The 23,043-nt window shown below is 39.0% G+C and overlaps 1 protein-coding gene across 1 annotated transcript in view; it reads right to left on the reverse strand.

Annotated features, from left to right (window-relative positions):
- Positions 1 to 21,555: 21,555 nt before the first annotated feature.
- bod1 (biorientation of chromosomes in cell division 1) overlaps positions 21,556 to 23,043 on the reverse strand; it is a 6,519-nt gene continuing 5,031 nt past the window's right edge. Inside the window, exon 4 of the mRNA XM_084136632.1 lies at positions 21,556 to 21,981. The gene's annotated coding sequence lies outside the window, so the exon portion shown is untranslated. The remainder of the gene's footprint in view (positions 21,982 to 23,043) is intronic.

Genomic DNA, 23,043 nt, shown 5'->3' on the forward strand with positions numbered 1-23,043 from the left:
CACCATATATAAAGTTATTGTCTTTCAAAAGTAAGAGTCGACTCTGAGTCAGTGAAATGAAGTCATAAGCTGTTTCGTTGTGACGTCAAGACGAAACATTAGCATATTGCCTGCCCACTTATTGTGCGCGCAGACACCAGGGAAAACTTGAACCTCAAACACTGCAGCTGATTCCTGTGGATACTGGACAGCATCATGTCGAGAAGACGCTGTGCTCTGTAATATAAGGACGAGCATGTGAAGAATCAGTGGTTAAAGTTAATCTTTACCACAATATCACAGCAGTATAATCCTAAACTTTTGCTGTGTTCCCTTTATTTGACTGAAGACTGCTTCAATGCAGGATTCACAATACGCTTGCTCTTGAAAGATGGTGTTCAAAACACTTAGTTTTGAGTTTTATGTGTAGGTCTCCTGGCTAACTCATGTTATTACTGTCTTACTTAAATACTTCTGCTAATCAGTTGTGGGCCACGATTACCTATAACTGTGTCTATTTTTTTATTTTTCGACGTGTACGCGCTGTACACGGTAGGCCAATCACAACAGACTGAGCTGTCTGGCCAATCAGAGCAGAGTATATCGCGGAAAGGCGGGATTTAGAGGGATTGATTCATTTGAGGAGTCGTTTGAGAGTCATTGAAAATGTGATGATGTGCAAATGTATATTATGAGGAAATTAAACTTTTTTTTTTTTTACCTTTTATGCATGTAAACATGTTGTAGGAGACTCCACAACAACATTAGGAAACTTTAAAATAGCATAATAGGGGCCCTTTAATAAAAATACATTTACAGAATTTGACAATTCCATTTTATTCTGTTTTCTAAATACTGGTCTGTAATAATTAGATTAATTGACAGTTACTTTGTTTTGTTTTTTTATGGTTCCATTCAAGTTTATACATCTTACATTGGTGTGTAGAAAAAAAGGATACAAATATGTTACTATATTTTCCAGATAATATTGTACACATTTCTAACAATTTGTTACTGTATATGGGTCTTTAAACATTATATTATTATTATTACTACAGTATATTATTAGTTTTTAAAAGGGGTCCCATGCAAAGGGAACATCATATTTAGGTGTCGTGGCATCAAAAAGTTTGAAAACCCAATGGTCTATAATAAACTTTCTATGTAAGGAATCAAAAGAATGATAACTAGCTTCGGTCTCCACTAATGTCAGGGTTATGGTAAGAATTAATTTAGTTTTGGTTCCGTTTTCATTGTTCCCATTCACTGTTTTCCTGAGTTCTTGTTGCTAGTTTGTATGCATGGTTTCTGACTGAGTTACGCACCTGTTTCTTGTTACGTTAATTATCCCTTTGTGTATTTAAGCCTTCAATTCTTTCTGTTCATTGTAGGGTGTCATCTTTTGTTTGCAACTGGAAAGGCTTGTTATTCTCTTGTAGTTCTCCTGAGCGTTTGTCTAGTTAAATAAAGACTGTTACTTTGTATCTTCTGTGTTGTGCATTTTGGAAAGCCATACCATCGCTTGACAGAACACCGAACCTCAAGAAAGGATTATAAAAACAGCTATGGATGTACCTGCAGTGCGCCTGCTCTTGCTTGAACAGGGGGGTCGCTCCCTCGAGGATCACACAAGGGATTGTCTCGATCTGGCATGCCTCAACCACTATCTCGGCCGCTCGTCGTTATGCGTCTTCTTCAACAGTCAATGGCACGCCTGCACGTGGAAGGTCCTCAAAGGAGCTTTGCTGAATATGTGGAGTGGGTGCTGGTGACTCGCAATTCACCATCTGCCTCATGGAGGACAACACCAGCCCCACTCCGAAACCAGAGCCCAGCCAGATGTCAGCCAATGCACCATCGCCTAAGCCCATCGCAAGCTCACCTGAAATTACTTGGCCATTTTCGTTCCGGAGCATGATCTCAATTCAATTAATTGATGGACTGAAAAAAATATCATTCCCCAAGGTCTCCCATCTCCGCTGGTTCCGCCCAGCTACAAGTCTCCTTTGTCGCTGATGGTTTCGTCTAGTTCCAAGTCTCCTTCGTCAAAGATGTTCTCTCCCAGCCTCCGTCTCCTGCCTCCTCTGCCAAAGCCATCAAGTCGTCTCTCGGCCCGAACTCCGCTGGCTCTTTTCAATCCCTTGGCTCTTACTTTGGTGGCTCAACTGCAGTCCAAATTCAAAATATCAGAGATCGTTGTTCCCCCCGCCCCCTCCTCCTCAGACTCGACGCTCACGCGGGTTTCCAGTTTAAGGACACACAATGCAATTGGCAATGGAAGGCGAGGAGATATACACACTGTAAGTTGATGAGTTGATATATCCGTGTTTTAATATGCTCCCGTTCATGGAGATTTTTAGATGGAAAGCGAGGCTTTTTAGGTTGTGTGGAATCTGCAATCTCTGACCCAGTTTGTTTGCTCGTTTCCAAGGATGCAATACGCTGTGTTTACTGGCATCCTGGGGTGTCGAAATACTATTGGGTGAACTGGCAGTGGGCGGAGTCACACAGATCAAAACAAAAACCAACTGACAACACGGAACATGTAAAATAATAAGTAAAATAGCTAGCTGTAGACGTTTTCAGAGAAACGAGTATGTGAACTTAGCATGTTTCCTAAATATCTGCAAACATATTATTGGTATTTTTAATGCTTTAGTAGAGTAAAAAAGAGACATACAGCACCTTTAAGGGTCCGTCCGGACCATCGGTGAAGGCTCCACCTTGGCTCCTCCCTCCGTTGAGTTTTCCTCGACCACCTCCTCCAGGATCCTGTACCTCATCAGCTCTACGCCCTCCTCCAACGACGCTCTGACGTCAGGGTTATGTTAAGTTTCATTGAGTTTTGGTTTCGTTTTCATTGTTCCCTGTCACTGTATTTCTGAGTTCTTGTTGCTAGTTTAAATCCATGGTTTGTGATTGAGTTACGCACCTGTTTCTTGTTACATTAATTATCACTGTGTATTTAAGCCTTCAGTTCTTTTTGTTCATTGTTCAGTGTAGGGGTGTCCATGGTTAACCGATTAACTGATTAACCGTTAAAAATTGCGTAACCGAGTGAAACATCTTGCTCGGTTAAGTGGCGTCATTGGCGTGCATTGAATTTAGTTGTAATACATTTTTGCACCACCAGAGACCGCTAACGTTAAGACCAGTTTTCTAATATGAAGCGGGCAAAGAAAGCGCCGAGAGTGAAGGCTGTGCGCGAGCCAGAAACAAACATAGTATCCGCGCCACTGATCGCAGCACAATATCTGTCTGCAGAGCCGCAGAGCCACAGCTTTACCCCAGCAGTTTTACCCCGCGCATGCACAGTTTCATCACAACAGTTTTACCCGCAGAGTCCGTTTACCGTTACATTAACCCATACAATTTGTATTATGCATTTCCTAAACATGTACTTGTTCTTCCGACTTTTTACTATTGTGTTGATATGCGCGAGGGAGAGAGAGCAATACAGCACTCGTGTTGTTTGAAGGCGGTGAGAGTGCGCGCGCGCGGCCGGGGTTCTCTCACTGTTTGTTCTTATGCGCCCTGTCCACTGATCTAAATAATTAGTCTAGTTGTTACGACGACTTATTTGTTCCCTCGTTTTAATAAATCGTGGATACGTTGAACTAATTCCCTACCTCATTTTGATTTAACGAATTACAACGTGGCCAAAAACAGTTTGATACTATTAATTAGTGAATGCTAAAGACCTATTTTTTGTGAATTGGTGAATATTCAGGTGAATTATTTCGTGGCCACGAATTGATAATTATTAAAATGTTTTTCTTACCTGTGAAGATAGCTCTTCAGTGAAGGCCGACTATTCTCGTACAGCTTTTATTCCTTTTTTTGTGTGTGTGTGTGTGTGTGTGTGAATATTCAGGTGAATTGTTTCATGGCCACGAATTAATAATACCTCAGCACGTTTTACAAGACCCTTCTCGATCGCAGCGGCAACGAGCACTTTGATCACTTGATTTAAAAAACAAAACATTTCAGCGCTAGATCGCCTAAAAAAAAAAAAAAAAAATGAACGAAATGAATGCTCTGCTAGTTAACTGGAGATGTTTTGTTTATTTATTGGTATTCGTGCCGCGAGAGGTTTCAAAAGTGGTGGGGACAATATCGACCTTAGAAAATAGTGGTGGGGACATGTCCCACCCGCAAATTACGCCTATCTCGGGGTTGCGGCGCGCACACTATGGTTAACCGAGTATTAACCGCTAAGGACCTCGGTTAACGGTTAATGGAAAACTTGAAAACGTGCAGCCCTAGTTCAGTGTCATCTTTTGTGTGCGTGTGGAAAGCCGTGTTATTCTCTTGTAGTTCTCCTGAGCGTTTGTCTAGTTAAATAAAGACTGTTACTCTGTATCTCCTACATTGTGCATTTTGGAAAGTCATACCATCGCCTGACAACTATTGTAAATTTATAATTTAATCATAAAATCCATAATTCCTGTCTTGATTGGTCAATACAATGTTCCAGCCATGCTAAAAAGCCATGATATAGTAACAGCCATGACACAAAACACCTGTTCAACATATTACTGTGCAGCTTATCATCTCCTATTATGTAACATTTAACAACATTCAAAGTAAACTTTGTTATACATTTCAAGAAAAGGTTTATTAATATGTTTCATTCTGTATTCTCCTTATGAATGAATGCACTTAGTTTGGCACACTCAGGCAATATGACCCATTTTTTATGGTGCTTGTAATGATATGTTAATGATAAGTTTTATTCAGACAGAGCTGGACACTTAACCACTGTAGAGTTATACATGTTTATGTACTTCCAAACATGTATTATCTTGACTTACTCTGGAGGGTATCATAATCCCCAAACCCCCTCGTAAATTGTACCCTAGTCATATGATCACACAGTAATGCAGCCTCCAGCTATCAGGTGGCGAGTACACATGTTAAATCTATTAGATGGACCTAATGGGATTTTCACATCCAGCCTCAATTAGTCAGATATATAACCCAACAGTGGACCAGGACCAGGCCTGGACTTCTCTCGTCCTTCACGGGCGTCGCTCCCCCTTTTATGCTCCCATAGCTCCTCCGTGAGCAACCCGATCTCATGAATTGCGTCTCTATAGCACGCGTTGTATTTATCGTGCAATTTATTTGCGAAAATGAGTATTTACGTGCATATGATATGGTAAACCCTTTGGGTAGAATTAGTGGTGTGGGCTACGTGCGGCATAAAGTGCGTATCATATGCATGTAAAAACTCATTTTCGTGTATAAATTTTCGCTCATTAGCAATCACGCCTGCTTGCCACAATATTCAAATTATTTTACCATTTAATTATTTATTTATTTTACTTAATTATTCTTAATAATTATATATATATATATATAATACTACATAATAGTAGGCCTATATTTAAGTCCTATATTTATAGCCTTATCAAATCACATTCAATTATATATGACTTCTTAATATTATCATTGACCACACAACCATTCACTCAAGCACTCCATGTTCTGGCAGGTTTTTAGACAGACCATTCCTGTATACGAAAAAAATATGCGACCATTATTGTGGAGAAAAAAAAGTTAAAAGGTACTGTCTTGTGGAAATTCAGCACCGAATACAATGAAAATCAATCAATTTACCATCCCATCCTTCTGTTTTGTTACTTTCTGCCGAAACCATATCAGAAAATCAGAATAATTTGTGCAAATATTATTTTTTTCAGGTCTCAATATTACTTAGGGGAGAATTCAAATATTAATTCATTTCAAGTATTCAGTTCAATTCAAGGTTATTTGTATAGCGTTTTCTGTTTCAAAGCAGCTTCACAGAAAATGTGTTTCAGTGTTACAATCAATGTGTCAAAGTATGTCCATATTGCAGTTATATAGGCTAGAGGTCTAAGAAGTGTGGTTAGTAAATGGCATGTACTCAGTTAAGCAGACACAATGAACATGTTAGGCAGTGATTACAGCTTGTGATCGCATGGGATTATTGCTCATTGCATACATTTTCTCAAAGAGAAGTTGTGAACCGAATGCAGTTGTGGGCCGTGAACTTATTTACACCATCAATGGAAGTCATCGCACTGTTTTGCTTGAGGTGTATAACGGATGATCTGTTTACCAAGATCTATTTATTCATTCTGCTGGAGCAGTGGAGGATGAATGCTTTCGCTGGGGCCTCTCGCCAAACCAAACATATCCCCTTGGCATCCTTACATTAGTGTCAGTGGCTTACATTCATAATGCAGCAGCTCCAGAAATGAGACCCCAGCTGAGGAGGAATGGCAAGCTTATTATGGGCTAAATTTGACACAGAAATGTGCTCCTTGCAGGCTGAAATTATAATAATTGTAACCACATATGATTGACTTAATATCAGTTATTTTAATGACAATATTTAGCACTGTGGTTGACTGTTGCATCATCCCTGGGTGACATGAACACAACCAATGGCCTATAATTATCTGATATTAAATATACATTTCTAACAACTGTAAAACAAGATTGCATGTTTCCAGAAAAAAACTACACTGGAATGACACGTTATAGTCGACACGAAACCCATTTTACTTCTGTGGTGAATCGTGCACGATAACACTGTTGACTTAAAAGGTGATACCAGGTTTGACAAATTTTGGGATAATGTGCTGAGAACAAGAACATTGTCTTGGCATATACTGGATCTGTTTAATACCCGCTGAGTATTTTTGTAGAATCCCTTGATGACTACCTAAGACAACAACAGTTGTGAAATATGAATAATACAGTTTAAAAGATGTAATGAAAGGTTACAGCACATTGTTGATTCAATGCTTTTAAGTCACCATGAAATCAAAATGCGTGTAACCTCATAATCTTTAATTAAAATAATGTCCCCTCCCTCTTGCACCAACCTCTCTCCTCTTCTCTGATGATGTGTTTACTGGCGTGAGGGCGGGGCAACCTGTCACTCACATGAGATCGACCAATAGCAAACCACAACCATCCAATCAATTCCCCATGGACAACCTTAAAGGGATAGTTCACCCAAAAATGTAAATTAGCCCATGATTTACTCACCCTAAAGCCATAGGTGTATATGACATTCTTCTTTCAGACGAATACAATCGGAGTAATATTAAAAAATGTTCCGGCTCTTCCAAGCTTCATAATGGGAGTGAATGGCTGGAGAAAATATGAAGACCAAAAAAAGTGCATCCATCATCATAAAAGTGCTTCAACACCAGGGGTTAATAAAGGCCTTCTGAAGTGAAGCCATGTGTTTGTGTAAGAAAAATACCCATATTTATAACTGTATAAACTATAATCACTAGCTTCCGGCAGACGGCCGTATGCATCAATTTACGGTGAAAGACTAACCCTTGACATGATGCATGACGTAATGACGAACACGCAAGCGCAGAGGATAGAGCAAAACAAAACACCAGAGAAATGTTGGAGGATTTCTATATAATAGAAGAGGATTTGTTTAAACCGCGAGAGGTTTCTAAGCTTACGATACTCCTACATCCTACATCATATATGCGTCACGGGTTACTCTTGTGGCGAAAGTCGACTTGCGTAGTATGCGTACGGTCGTCTGGGGGAAGCTAGTTATTTAAGATTATAAAGTTATAAATATGGGTATTTTTCTTACAAAACCCCATGGCTTCGCTTCAGAAGGCCTTTATCTGTGGAAACAGATCTTAATTTGAGTAAGTTAAAAAGGTGATGTAACTTTCTCCTATTCCAGATTAATATGCAGCTCTACGTTATCTGTAGGCTGATTTCCCCCAAACGCCTAAGCACTGGGACTCTGTGACACTATATTAATATTAAAAGGTTAGTTCACCCAAAAATACATTTTCTGTCATTAATTACTCACCCTCATGTTGTTCCAAACCCACAAGACCTTCGTTCATCTTCGGAACTTCAATGTAATTGCAACTTTCAAGGCCCAGAAAGGTAGTAAAGTCATCGTTAAAATAGTCCACGTGACTACAGTGGTTAAACCTTAATGTTATGAAGCGACGAGAATACTTTGTGTGCACCAAAACAAAAATAACGACTTTATTCAACAATTTCTTCTCTTCCCTGTCATTCTCCGACTCTGTTGACGTTGTAGACAGTGCAGCGCTTTGGCCGATGCTGGTCACGTGATCACAATATTGAGGCGGTGCTCTGACGTAGAAACTGGAAGCGCTGCTTTGTCTCTACACTACGTCAACAGCAGAGGGGAATGACATTGAAGAGAAGAAATGTTGATTAAAGTCATTATTTTTGTTTTAGTTTTTGTGCACAAAAAGTATCCTCCGCGTAACATTGGATAGATGTGCATTTGTAGACGTGCGTTAATTGTATTATTTGCATGCTTTGTTGGTTCCCTAATGCATCAAATACAGACTGAGGATGGAGGTGCAGCTTCCCGTGAGACCGCCAGGAGACGGCATTTGTGGCATAACGTTGATCAGTACACAACAATTTTGACTTGTTGCTACTTTTTTCTGCAAAAATGTAAATACTAACGGTTTTAATAGTATAACCACAAAACATAAGTGGTGTGTGTATTAACATGATTTTTAGCATAAAAAATCCCATTTTACAACGTTATCGCCATATACAATAAAACCCTAAACCTAAGACAACTGTAAATTGATTGAAATAGCTTTACAGTTTAAGTGTAAGTGCTTTTATAAAATTGTAAAAAGCCTTCACATTTTGCTTCCAATGTACTGTAAGTGCCTTACCTTAAAGGGGTCATAATATGGATTTTTTTATTATTATTATTTTAATATGTTCCTTGAGGTTCACTTATAGTTAATTTCCCATTCTGACCCTCTGTCTGAAATGATCCATTTTCAAGGGGCGGCTGAAAGAATGTCAGTAAACGGCCACTGTTATAACATCATTGCACAGGGAACAGTATCAATGCCCACTCACTTTTCAGACAAAGCATTATGAAATCATTTACTCTGGGTTTGTGATGCCGCTGCTGTCAGATTCAACACTGCCGACTGCTTCACCTGTCATCAAAAGTGCCTTTGTGAACTCTCCATTACACTGTGCCTCAATTACAAAACAAAATGCTCCAAACAAACATATAATCCTCTGACGCGATCCGGGACACCATTAGAATAAAGCATGCAGCTGTTTCCGGCGCTGGGGATCACTGAATCCTGTGCACCTCTGGAATTGGATCTGGAAGTTATTTTGGTGGATCCCAGGCAATCACAACAGTCCTAAGTCTGATCACTTAGAAAATAAGCACAGCTTTCCTCAGCAGATAAATGTGAAGCATATATTGTATAATCATGTATAAATACTTGTGTATATAAAAAAATTGTATTTAAAAAAATAAATGTGTAAAGTATTAAATAATGTTTAATCTCATGATCTCGTGTTTAAAAAAAATAAAAATTCAGTAAAGCGTAACTTTATATTTTCTACTTCTATTTTGCCCATGCTACATTAAAGGGATACTCCACTTTTTTTGGAAATAGGCTAATTTTTACAACTCCCCCAGAGTTAAACAGTTGAGTTTTACCGTTTTCGAATCCATTCAGCCGATCAGCGGGTCTGGCGGTACCACTTTTAGCATAGCTTAGCATAGATCATTGAATCGGACAAGACCATTAGCATCTCTCTCAAAAAAATGACCAAAGAGTTTAGATATTTTTCCTCTTTAAAACTTGACTCTTCTGTAGTTACATCGTGTACTAAGACCGACAGAAAATGAAAGTTGCGATTTTCTAGGCTGATATGGCTAGGAACTATACTCTCAGTCCTGCGTAATAATCAAGAAACTTTGCTGCCGTACCATGAGTCCAGCAGGCGTAATGATATGACGCAGCGCCTGAAAATAGGCTAACTTCCGTCAACATAACCAACGTGACAACCTGCTTGCCGGCTGAAACTACACAAACTTAGTCCCGGTCACGTTGGAAGTTACCGAGCTGGGGACTATTTTCAGGCGCTGCGTCATATCATTACGCCTGCTGGACTCATGGTACGGCAGCAAAGTTTCTTGATTATTACGCAGGACTGAGAGTATAGTTCCTAGCCATATCAGCCTAGAAAATCACAACTTTTCATTTTCCGTCGGTCTTAATACACGATGTAACTACAGAAGAGTCAAGTTTTAAATAGGAAAAATATCAAGACTCTTTGGTCATTTTTTTGAGAGAGATGCTAATGGTCTTGTCCGATTCAATGATCTATGCTAAGCTATGCTAAAAGTGGTACCGCCAGACCCGGAGTTCGGCTGAATGGATTCGAAAACGGTAAAACTCAACTGTTTAACTCTGGGGGAGTTGTAAAATGAGCCTATTTCCAAAAAAAGTGGAGTATCCCTTTAACCAAGATCAAATAGCTATATATGCGTTTAGGAAAACCTTTGGCAGTCAATGAATGAATCTGCACGTTGTCGAGCAGTGGCATATGGCCACTTTCTGTCTAGATGTTTTTTGCTCCTTAATGAATCGCTATATTATATATTATATAATATTTAAATACATGTTTCATAAACAGGCCCTTCTTTATCATCATTGTTACATTAGGTCAGCAGAGTAGTCTGTATGATAACAGATTTACCATTACTGCCATAGTACATTTTTCAAACACTGTCCATGAATTCATGTTTATTTCTCAAAGTGCTTCCACTCATAAATCAGAATAAGAGGAAATGAACGCTGACCTATTTCCAGCCTCACAGAGACTCATGACAGTCATTCCAGACCAGGAATTCCAATTATTTTTCCCTATAGGGATTTTTTTTTTTTTAAAGGCTTCGCTCAAGCGTTATAAACCATGAAAGCCGACAAACTACGAGGTGAATCACAACATTACACAACTTTTAATTACAGCCAAAAAAAAGGCATTTGAAAATCAGACAAGGACAAAGGTATAAGTCTGCATACTTAACAGCTTTAATGAGACAAAGAACTACAATCCCATGAAACATTGCGAATGACATAATCAAATTCAAAATGGAGTGCTTCATGGGAGTGGGCGTTCCCTCCAGAACTCTTTTGCTCGCCGTGACTCTCTGATTGGTGGAATTTTCTGTACAGCATCATTGGTAATGCAAGTTTTTTCACCACAAAATCAACATGATTATTTCAAAAATGAGTTGAAATAATGTGAATGGATGGCTACAACAAAAGCATATACCATACCATCGATTAACAACCTGTTAGCTTAAATGTATAAGTGACCATTAAAGGATAACTGTCGCCAAATTGCAACCTAGGGTCTTTTTGTTAATCTACCCGAGGCAAACTTTCGATTAAAAGCATAATTAGAATGGAAACGCCACTTTTAAGTTTAACCGTATTTTCGTTTTTGGTCAAATTGCCTTTTGAATGGGAGTGCTTGGGGCACTTCTATGATAGCATCAAAATCACTATTTTTAAAACACTAAGAAGGCTCGACACAACATGAAACTTTGCTGGAAGAATCACCAGGGGCTCTACACATGAACTCCAGCATTGAGAACATTGTTTGTGTACACAGAGTTTACTAAAAAGAAAGATTTTGAACAACTCACTGTCTCTGTGTCCGCCGGCATTTTGACAGTCAAAAATAGTCGATCTCCGAATGCAACGTAACAGGGAGGAGAGTAAAGATGGAAAGCTCCTAAAGCTTAGTTCCATATAAATTCACGGATAATTTGTTGTTTTGTTGTTAGTGAAAATCAATATTGACCTTGTATTTGAAAAAGGATCCTCATATAAGAAGCAATACTAAAATTCAGAGTCAGTTCATTCGCATTCGGAGATCGACTATTTTTGACTGTCAAAATGCCAGCAGACACAGAGACAGTGAGTTGTTCAAAATCTTTCTTTTAGTAAACTCTGTGTCCACAAACACTGTTGTCAATGCTCGGGTTCATGTGTAGAGCCTCTGGTGATACTTCCAGCAAAGTTTCATGTTGTGTCGAGGCTTCTTAGTGTTTTAAAAATAGCGATTTTTGATGCTATCATAGTCGTGCCCCAAGCACTCCCATTCAAAAGGCAATTTGACCGAAAACGAAAATACGGTCAAACCTAAAAGTGGCGTTTCCATTCTAATTATGCTTTTAAACGAATGTTTGCCTCGGGTAGATTAACAAAAAGACCCTAAGTTGCATTTTGGCGACAGTTATCCTTTAAAAATAATTTCCCCTGTGGAGAAAATAACTTTTTTTTTATTACGGAAGCGGACTGTTGGAATCACTTCCTGATCAGAGTCCATTGAATTTAAAGAGCATGAGCAGTTAAAGTGCCAGATGACGTAACTGCAGCACACGCATTTAATAAACGAGTGGATCTCTGAGCTGGTGTGAGTGAGTGGAGGCGGGGCTCATTTGCATATTCATAGAACCGCATATTCTAAATGAGGCAAGGGTGTCGAGTTACATTCAAGCTATTTTAAGGAATGGAGAACATTTTTTGGTGATCAGAGACGAGTTTTAAGGAATAAAATTATTGAATACAGGGAGACTTTAACACCATTGTATCATGTTTCTCGTTCAAACACGATTACATCCTGTTAAACTGACTTGAAACAATTACTATTTGGCTTAACTCGATGTTTTCATGTTGAAAGAACATGTTTCAATTAAGAAGCTCGATCAAATATAGAAAACAGGATTTCCATTTCCCATCATACTTTGCATGGGGCTGGATAGGGAGAGTAAATGTAGATATAAAACACTGCGTCCATAATCGAATACTTTCTTACTGTTTAGTAGCCTATTCAAAAAACAGTATCCGAAAAGTCCCTGGAAGACCTACTGCTTCTGCCGAGATACTGAAGTGTGCATTCAATGGACACTTTACTATCCTCCCATGTCCAAATTTCATTCAAATGTAGTACCTACTCAAGACAGTACGCGATTTCAGACGCAACAAACTATTCAAAATAGTTTCTGTTATGTTGGTGTTTTTGGGGGGTTGCCATTGTGGTGAAATGTCGAGTGTGTGTTTGGGTTGAGGACCAGCTAACAAGAATTCCAGATGCTTTAATAAAAAAGCAACTACTATGGGAATGCCATGGATGTAACCAGCACCATCTTCTGGTTGCCAACACCTAACATGGAGGATGAACTAAACTCAAATAACTCGATTCAATCAGGTTCGTCATTCATGAAGTATTTGAGTAGCAATGACATGTTTCCATGTCCATGATTGAATCAAGTTTAGCCAAAGATTAATTTTTTTGAGTGTAAATTGAATAAAGACTAACATTTTGGTCTCTTCTTTACTCAACGGTATCTTATGGCTATTGAAAAAAAAAAAAAAAAACTCATTCATTGTAATTGCATGGAAAAGAGCACACTTTGATTCAAAACGTTTTCTTCATGTTCCATGAAGATAAAGGTCAGACAGGTTTGGAATGACATGAGGGTCCATAAATAATGACAGAACTTTCATTTTTGGGAGAACTATCCCATTCTAGGCTCGTGACCACAGCCAAGGTCAGTCTCCAAATGGAGCATCCCATTCTACGCTCCCCCGTCAGGTGACATTATGGGGGAAGTCGTGTTTATGCGTTTAGTTTGCGCTGCTGAGTGTCTGATCTCTTGCCCACACACTGTTTTGAGAAGATTTACACAACTTGTTGGCGTTAACCTCGTTTAACCCCACTGTTGATCACAAAATGACCCCTGTCCCACAAACACATTCTTACAAATACATGTACCCATGAACTCTTGTACTCTACTATGTTATAACCAGAGCAGCTGTGGCAAACATGCGCACGTACATCATGGCTTTAAAGACCACTACACTCAAGCAAACTACTGAATTTTAGCATGATTGTTGAAATTTGGTTTGATAGGAATAAATGTAGGCTTTTAAAAGGCTTACACTGAAAGAGATATGATTCAACTGGATATAATTATTACAATTTTTAAATTCTTCAGTGTGGAAAAGACCATATTCAGGAAAAAAAAATATTTTTTTCTTAAACCAGGTGTTGGGTAGGAACACAAACTACCATGTGTACGTACACTTACAGATGACACAAAGTATTCTGTTGGTCACGCCATTCAAATGTCATTTTGCTGCCATGACAACAGCTTGTATATTGTACAAACATTACGATAAGTTACGATGATTGTTATGGCTAAGAACATAAACATAATGGAGTATGTTCCAGGAAGAAGCGGGTCAAGGCTGTGAGTGGGCATGTGTGTATTGAGCATATGTTTTTTTTTACAGTGTACATCGCGCGCACACACACGCACATTTGGGTTTGTACAGAATGTTCATTAGCACAAGACGCTCCCCACTTTTCTTGTTTCACACATTCCAGAGGTCTATAAAACAAAAATGGGCTTAAATGTACTTGGGTTAACTGAAAAGGCATTAAAAAACAATATTAAAAATTATAATAATGTGTGTTTGATGTGTGTCTGGATAGCCATGTGTATATAGTAAATATAAGCAGACAGTTATGAATAGCGAAGACATCTATTTATGAGTGTTTTAGGAAGGAAACGGGGTGGAGAATAAAACTTGCATTTAATTATACACTATTGAGATTTATAATGAGAATCTGGAAAACATGGGGGTTTATAAATCATCTGAGGTAATTATGCATGAGCCTTGTGGGCTGGTAACCCAAAGGTTAAACCCTAGAAGAGGTCGATCCTTAAAGGAGCAGTTCACTTCAGAATGATAATTTCCTGATTATTTAGATGTTCATGTCTTTGTTACTTCAGTCGAAAAGAAATGAAGGTTTTTGAGGAAAACATTCCAGGACTTTTCTCCATATAGTGACTTCAATGGGGTCCAACGGGTTGAAGGTCCAGTTTCAGTGCAGCTTCAAAGTCTCGACACGATCCCAGCCGAGAAATAAGAGACTTATCTAGACAAACCATTGGCCATTTTCTAAAAAAAAACATTATATACTTTTTAACCACAAATCCTCATCTTGCACTTGCACTAGGAGAAAAATCCTGGAATGTTTTCCTCAAAAACCTTAATTTCTTTTCGACTGAAGAAAGAAAGACATGGACATCTTGGTTGACATGGGGGTGAGTAAATTATCAGGAAATTTTAATTCTGAAGTGAACTAATCCTTTAACTGGAGAGTTTCACATCACCTGTATAACCAACTGGAGTAGTACATATAATGCTCTATTTTGAATAACATATAATTGTATGAACTTTGAAGTAAGCCACACATAGTAGTCATAGTACAAATTTATACAACATTTAATTCCAGTTCTAAAATCTGAGCGGCACTGCAGAAGTCAAACATCACTGGGACTTTTCACTGTTTGTATCACTCCGCTTGCCTGTGTATTAGTTGCAAGTATTTGTCAATGTCTTGTTCTGTAGGCTACATCGTTTTCGATAGTAGGTGACGACAAGCGAGTCATTTGAATTATTCAGAAAACACAGATTCATTCATGAACAAAACAAATGAGCTTATGAGTTAGTCACTGAATCATTCATTCAACCAATTCAATCAAAACACTGATTCATTCAGTCTGATGACTCAACAGCTGATTGAGCTTTGACGATGTTTGGAACCATCTCATATATTGTGTCTAAAATGTAAAGTTGATGATACACAGAGCAACATTTTGAGCAATGTTGCTGGGCAATGTTGCCGTCAACGGGCAACCAGATGAGACACAGGGCCCACGACCGATCTAAGGTATCCAGATATATATTTATTGCCCATTTTCAATGGGAAAGTGCCCAAGCAACAATCGCTCGGCAAGATTGCCCTGCAACATTGCTCAAAAAGTTGCCCTGTGTATCATCACCTTAAGTCACTCAATATTAAATTATTCTTTATTGAACTGTTGTATAAAAGCAATATCATTTGCATTTATGCATTTGGTAGATGCTTTTATCCAAAGGACGTTAAAGCCGGGTACACACTGTGCGATTTATAATAGTCCTTTACGATTGTTTCTTGTACGAACATGATCCTCGCTGTAAGCCATGTCACACTGTAAGATCTCAGTTGCCATTAATGTCAGACTGTACGACAGTCAAGACGTGTTAAAACCGGACGCACACAGAAAAACCCATCCAGAGTTTTACATCATCAATCAATGAAACGTTTAGCGACAGCGAGCTGCATTACACGCAGGATTGAAATGGTGGCTACGAAGAAATCTTAACGTTAATTTTAGTCATGGCTTGTCTTGAAAAACGAAGACAATGAGACGATCATCGTTGGAGAAGTCACACTGCAGGACTGAGAGTCAAATCTTCTGACACTGCCAGAATTTCGTCTGAGGTAAAATTTTATCGCAACGGCCACTAATTGGCTGTCGGTGAACATGTCAAACTAACGATCAAAGACTTCAGATTTTAGTCAACGATCAGTGGAATCTTTCCGGATTTGCTAAAAATTTGTCTCAGATGGCCAAATCGTGCAGTGTGTACCCGGCTTAAGGTGCCATCCCATCACATTAGTCAAATTTAGACTGCAAAAAGTCCATTGTCTATAGTGTAATGGTGTATGAAGCACTGCTTCTTATAAGTCTGTTTCAAACCAAGCAGTGTTGGTCAACGCAGGGAATTCAAACGGAAGCAACTTGAACATGAGCAAAAAACAAATGGACACTTTTTCACCCTTGCATGGAACTCATGCCGATTCCTACTGGAATAACTGGATTTTGCAGAGCAACGGTAAATGTGACCGAACATTTATATTGCATTCAAGTCATATATTTTATCAGTTCATGCATTCCAAGGGAATCAAACTCATGTTGCTAGTGCATTCACAATCACATTGTTGGTCACATTGTTAACTTTCCTGTAGCTCAAACAGTAGAGCGTTGGCGCCAACGCCAAGGTCATGGGTTTGATTCCCAGGGAAAGCAAGAACTGATAAGAACGTATACTTTGAAATGCAATGCAAGTCGCTTTGGATAAAAGCGTCTGCCAAATGCATAAATGTAAATGGTCTGAATATTGGAACAGCGCTCTTGCTCTTGCTCTTGCTCTAGTGATACTGCTATTTCAACGCTATCTCACAACAAATTTGTATGAATTCTTACGAGTGAGTACGAGGTGGCTAAACCCCAGTGATGGGTAAGTTATTAGTATGAATTCATACTAATTGGGCAACTCTTAAAATATATATACGATTTAGCAAAAATCTTACGAATTTGTACGAGTGAGGTTGTATGGTATGAATTTTACCATAGAATGGCGTGATTGAGATTGTAGGATCCGGATTTCCAGAGAGCTGTGCAATTAGAGTAACACTAAGACGTTACACAATGAAGCATCCTAGGAAAAACTATTTAGGCCACGGTGACAACCTTCAGCAACGCCTGATTCCTATGCTGCTCTGTTCCTACAAATAGCTGCGTTGGAAATTGCCTTTCCTGTCCAGTGGGACAATTCACTTGGGCTTCCTCAACATCTGGGCAGAAAAAAAGGTTTGTACGGGGCCGATATAGTTTGCCCCTGTAATGAATCTCCTCCACCATGGGTGAGAAAATGTGAAGAGCAATTAAACTCAACAGATGCAGCAGTACTTTTTGAGGAATGGGGATTTCATTGTTGTGGCTTGAGTTTTGGAAGCAAACTCGAGAGCAGCTGTGTTTCGGGAGAGGCTGGGGGTGGATGGGCGGTTGGATTTTCTCCCATCCCCACTCAGTAATTACTCTGGTGATTTATAATGTCCAGAAGACAAATGCAATGTCAGCTGAGACGTTCCCCTAACCGATGCCCTAAACATACAATTTCACACTACATTACCGACCCTCTCCAAGGGCAGCGGGATTTAATTGCCGCATATCCAAGGCCAAAAGTGCTGTGTCACTTGTTTCTTCACACAGTGCAAGTTTTCAACATTGGACAAGTTCTTTCGACACTTTGAGAGCTGATGGGGGGATGAAATCAGAGACCGTAATTCATCTGCACAGTACTCTACACATAATTCTTGGAATAGCACAAGAACTGTTAACATAGCTGGCTCTCAAAAATCCATCCTTATGACCCTTTCTTTTGTGCACTAAAGTGTAACAAATGACAACAATTATAAACTTTCAAGTGGGGTATATTAACAAAAACAATATCTGATGTTCCTCTAAAAACACGGGTTAGCAATTTAAAGAAATGTTGTAAAAAAAACCCTAAAAAAACAGAGGAATAATTTTCTAAAGTCATGTTGTTTCAAACCCATTTGAATTTCTTTTAGGCAACATTTTTAATGAATATCCTGGACACTCTTTTCCATACAATGAACATGAAAGAGAACTCAGCACCATTAAAGGGTTAGTTCACCCAAAAATGAAAATTCTGTTATTAATTGCTCACCCTCATCATTCCAAACAAATAAGACTTTCGTTCATCTTCAGAACACAAATAAAGTAATTTTTGATGAAATCTGAGTGATTTCTGTCCCTCCGTTGACAGCTACGCAACTACCACTTTGATGCTTCAAAAAATGTGTTAAAGAGATCGTAAAACGAATCCATATGAATGGAGCGGTTTAAGTCAAATTTTCTGAAGAGACTCGATCGCTTTATATGATGAACAGATTGAATTTAGGCTTTTATTCACATATAAACATTGATTAGCGAATATAAACAGAGGCTCAACGCGCGAGAACAAACCTCTTGCTGAAGCTCAAACCTGCTGCGTAACACGAGAATAAACCTCTTTAGTTCTCGCACGTCAAGCGAACAACTTCTGTTTACCAAAACTGATGTGTGAGTTGATGAATATGCGGATACAAGCCTAAATTCAATCTGACAATTCAATTCAATTGAACTTTTTAAAGCGTCAAAGTGGTAGTTGCGTATAGATGTCAATGGAGGGACAGAAATCTCTCAGATTTCATAAAAAAATTACTTTATTTGTGTTCTGAAGGTGAACGAAAGTCTTAAGGGTTTGAAACGACATGAGTGGGTGAGCAATGACGGAATTACATTTTTTGTGTGAACTATCTCTTTAAAGTATATACTATGAACCAAACATAACCAAAAACCTGTTTTGCATCAATGTTGTCAACGTATCAGTGAATAACAAAGTAAATTTTGATTTATCACATTAAACTGTCGTATGGCTTCAAAAGGCATGAAATAAAGCACATGGGTGGTGTAGGCCACTTTAATAGTGCTTTCTTAAGTCTCCAATCATTTTTATTGTATAGAAGAAAAAAAAAAGGTTTATAATCTAGAATATGCTTTAAAAAAAAAACTTTCGAATAAATAATGATTTTTCATTCATTCATTTCAGTTTTTGAACATCACCAAACACAGTAAAACCACACCCCCTACTGGCCTCACTCTTCCTCCTCTCAAAAATGTAAAGGTGAACGCATGGGTTTGAAAGGTCGGTATGCTCCACTATGAGCTCGGCACCGTCCCTCAATTCCCATTGAGGCTTTCAAATGATCACAGCATCAGGTTTCATCAGATGGGGAGGAACAGCAGCAAAGCATCTTAATAGGCATGAATGAACGCTGGGTTCAGGACAGTCGGCAGTAACACTGCCAAGACCAGCGCTGGAAATATGAGCTTGCACCTGGGCTATTATAGTGAACATTTCGCTATCAAGCAGTGATTGAGGAGTATGTGGATGTGGCCTTACCGACAACTAGGGCTGCAAAATATATTGAAGAAAAATGCGATATGCGATAAGTCATTAAATAATGCGATATTCGATATGCAATACGATAATGCTTAAAGTGTGTCAAATAAACTTAAATTATCTTAAACATATATTTAAAATTATACAACATTCATACGTGTTTCACATTCTTTTTGTGACGAGAAAACATCCCTACAGCTTCTGAAAGTGAACATCAGTGTTTTACTGTAGCATAAGAAGTGTTATTTTAACATCAGTGTAAACCACAGGGTTCAGGGTTTCAGGTTATCCTACATTAGGTTTATTTAACAACAGAAACTGAATAATCAAATGTAAAAATAAAACACTGCTTAGTTTTCACTGTATGAATTAAATATACACTGATTCTTATTACAGCTACAAAAGTCAATCAGACAAGAGCAGTGAGTGATTTTCTCTTTGTCTTTTGATCATGACCCTAATTATTGCAAGCCATTGCGATATGCATATCACGATATATACATTTGTGATATTTCGATAATTTTGATATATTGTGCAGCCCTACCAACAACATAGTGTACAACCCATTATATTGACCATATTTACAACCCAATCTTATATAGAGGAAATTGATTTTAATTAACTTATAGATCTTTAAAGGGTACAAAATCTGACTTTTTCCGTGTTTAAGTGCTATGATCGGGTCCCCGGTGCATCTACCAACCCAGAAAACGTGAAAAGTGAAACCCAGTAACTTTGTTTTAGTAAGCCTTTCTCTGCAAGCATGTCAAAAAATAAGCCGATCAGATTTCGCTCCCCCTCTGACGTAGGGAGGGGATCTTATATTATAATATTACCGCCCCTTAATCTGCACGTTTACACCCACGGCGCCGCCATTTGGTTTTCGCAAGCGACAACAGTGCAAGTCACCAGTTCTAACGCAATGGCAAATGTTCCAGCAAAGCATGCAAACTGTTCTGTCGTTGCTGTACAGACGAGCACTGAACATTATTTGACTAAAAAAAAATGTCACAGCTGTCTTATAAAGACCTCAGGGAACTGTGTCAACTTGTGTAAAAGTTAAACATGACGGTACATGCAAGTCGATGAGATGAATCAATGTAACTCCACAACAACTACATCCGTGTATCCACTAACGTCTAAAAGATGCAACCTCTTCCTGAGTCTCTCTGTAAGGCTGCACTCGCTACTGGTTATTTCTGAGATTGGCCTGTTTTGTTATCGCCGGAGTTTCTGAAGCTCATGTAAAGGATCGGCCGTCCTGGAGCAGCAGCTCATTTGCATTTAAAGGGAGACACACACAAAAACGGCGCGTTTTTGCTCACACCCAAAAAGGGGCAAATTTGACAAGTTATAATAAATGATCCGGGGGTATTTTGAGACACACATTCTGGGGACACCATAGATTTATATTACATCTTGTGAAAATGGGCATGATATGTCACCTTTAAATAGACCAGAAAAAAGAGCGGGCACCAATGCACTCTCATTCCTTTTAAGAAAATCTGAATAAGTTCAGCTGCAAAATTTGGATCCACCACTAAACTGCAAAGAGCTTCAGTGCGACAGAAGACACGTGACCGCAGCTCTTTAGCAGTCCGACGAGCATCTGACCGCACAGCACATTCTCAGCGCTGAGGTGCTGAGAGACAGAAGCAAGCTGGAACGGCCGACCTTTGTCCGAAGCCGGGACATGACACCTCTCCAGAGGCTCTTCCATTACCAAAAAGCTCTTCTCTGGAATTTCATGCCATGAGGACGCCGGAGATTCAAATGCAGTCTCGGGGTGGACAAGCTTTCAGCCTCAAATGGTTTCAATCATGTAACACTGTGTCTGCACTCTGCCATTGTACAGAACATGGTGAACTCTTGAGGTTATTCGCTCTAGTTAATGTCCAGATGGAATCATAAAAACGCTGGTGAAGACCTCCTGTCAAAAATGCCATTGCTAAAAGGAGTCCAGGACTATGTCATTATGTATCATGTTTCCCACAACAAACCGTAACCTCTTGCAATGATTCAGAGGTTTTACAATACCACAAATGATGCAACCGACTTGGCGTTTCTTAAAAAGTTACATTTATTGTAGAAACGTTGCTATGAGTCCCACTGGAATATAGCGAGAACAAAAAGAGAAGCATTTCACAAAACCAGCTGTGTAAAAATTTGCGTCTGGCTTCAGTTCGATGTACTTTTTTTTCTTTCTTTTTTTTTACATTTATTTTAATTTGGACAAATAAGCTTCAGTTGTTCTTTAACGCTGAAGAGGTAATTTCATTAAACTAAACCAGAAAGCATGGGCTGAACAACTTGCTTTTATGTAACATGCTAAACACACACACATATTGTGCAAAACAACACAATCTAACCACTTAAATTCACAAAGTTCCAGTGCTCAGCAAATGTTCGTCCATTGTAGCCGGTCACGGAAGGACAACTTTTGGTGATCTCCATGTGAAATAGCAAAAATGTATCCTTGTACCTGGAAAAACACCAAGTGTTACATATGTACAGAAAAAAAACATTTTTTTATATATATATATATATATATATATATATATATATATATATATATATATATATATATATATATATATATATATATACACACATGATAAAAGCTACTTATTTCTCAAGGTAACTGATGAGTCGAAACATTACAACCATGGCATGCTGTTGATCCTCCGCATGCTCCAGGTAGAGTTGCCAAAAAGTACCGACTTCGGTACCAAGTTGGTACTGAAATGTAATAATGTGACGCTTTGAGCGCTGTCGAGCAGAATCGTAAACACCTCTGATTGGCCATTGTACTCACGCACTCGTCGGATATGACTGTGATTGGCTACAATGATCCGAACTTCAAAAACATGTTGTAAATATACATCAATGACGCTCTTTACCGAGCGCTTACACAGAAACACACGGGAGCGTTTGAAAGCAAGCGTCTATCAGTAAAACTACTTTTTGACAACAGTAGCTTGTTGAACTCTACAAGAGCCCTGAAGGTGTCCTGTGGTTTCTGGCACCAAGACATCAGCAGAGATCCTTCAAGGCCTGTAGGTCGTGAGGAGGAGCGCCGTGGATCGCACTCATTGGTCCAGCACATCCCACAGATACTCAACCGGATGGAGATCTGGAGAGTTTGGAGGCCAGAACAACACCTTGAACTCTTCATCATGAACCATTCCTGGTCAATGTGTACAGTGTGATTATCACTGAAGGAGGACGTGCCAAGGAAGGAGGCACGTGTCCGGACCCAGGGTTTCCCAGCAGGACATTCCCCAAAGCATCATCACAGTCTCTCCACTAGGGGTGTGAATCTCTGGGCACCTCACGATTCTCTTCGATTACGATCCAGAGGCTGCGATGCGACGCTAAAACGATTATCGATGCATCTTTTTTTTCTGACTACTTGGTACTTCTAAAGCATTATAAGTATTTATAATGACCCATACTTACTTCCTATATTAATTTTATTAATAAAACAAATGGAAGTGATTTGGCAAGTCAACTGTAAGGTTACATTTGCCAGCATATGTCCCAA

Source organism: Abramis brama (genome assembly GCF_963993115.1).
Source record: "Abramis brama genome assembly, chromosome: 15".
NCBI classification, from domain to species: domain Eukaryota; kingdom Metazoa; phylum Chordata; class Actinopteri; order Cypriniformes; family Leuciscidae; genus Abramis; species Abramis brama.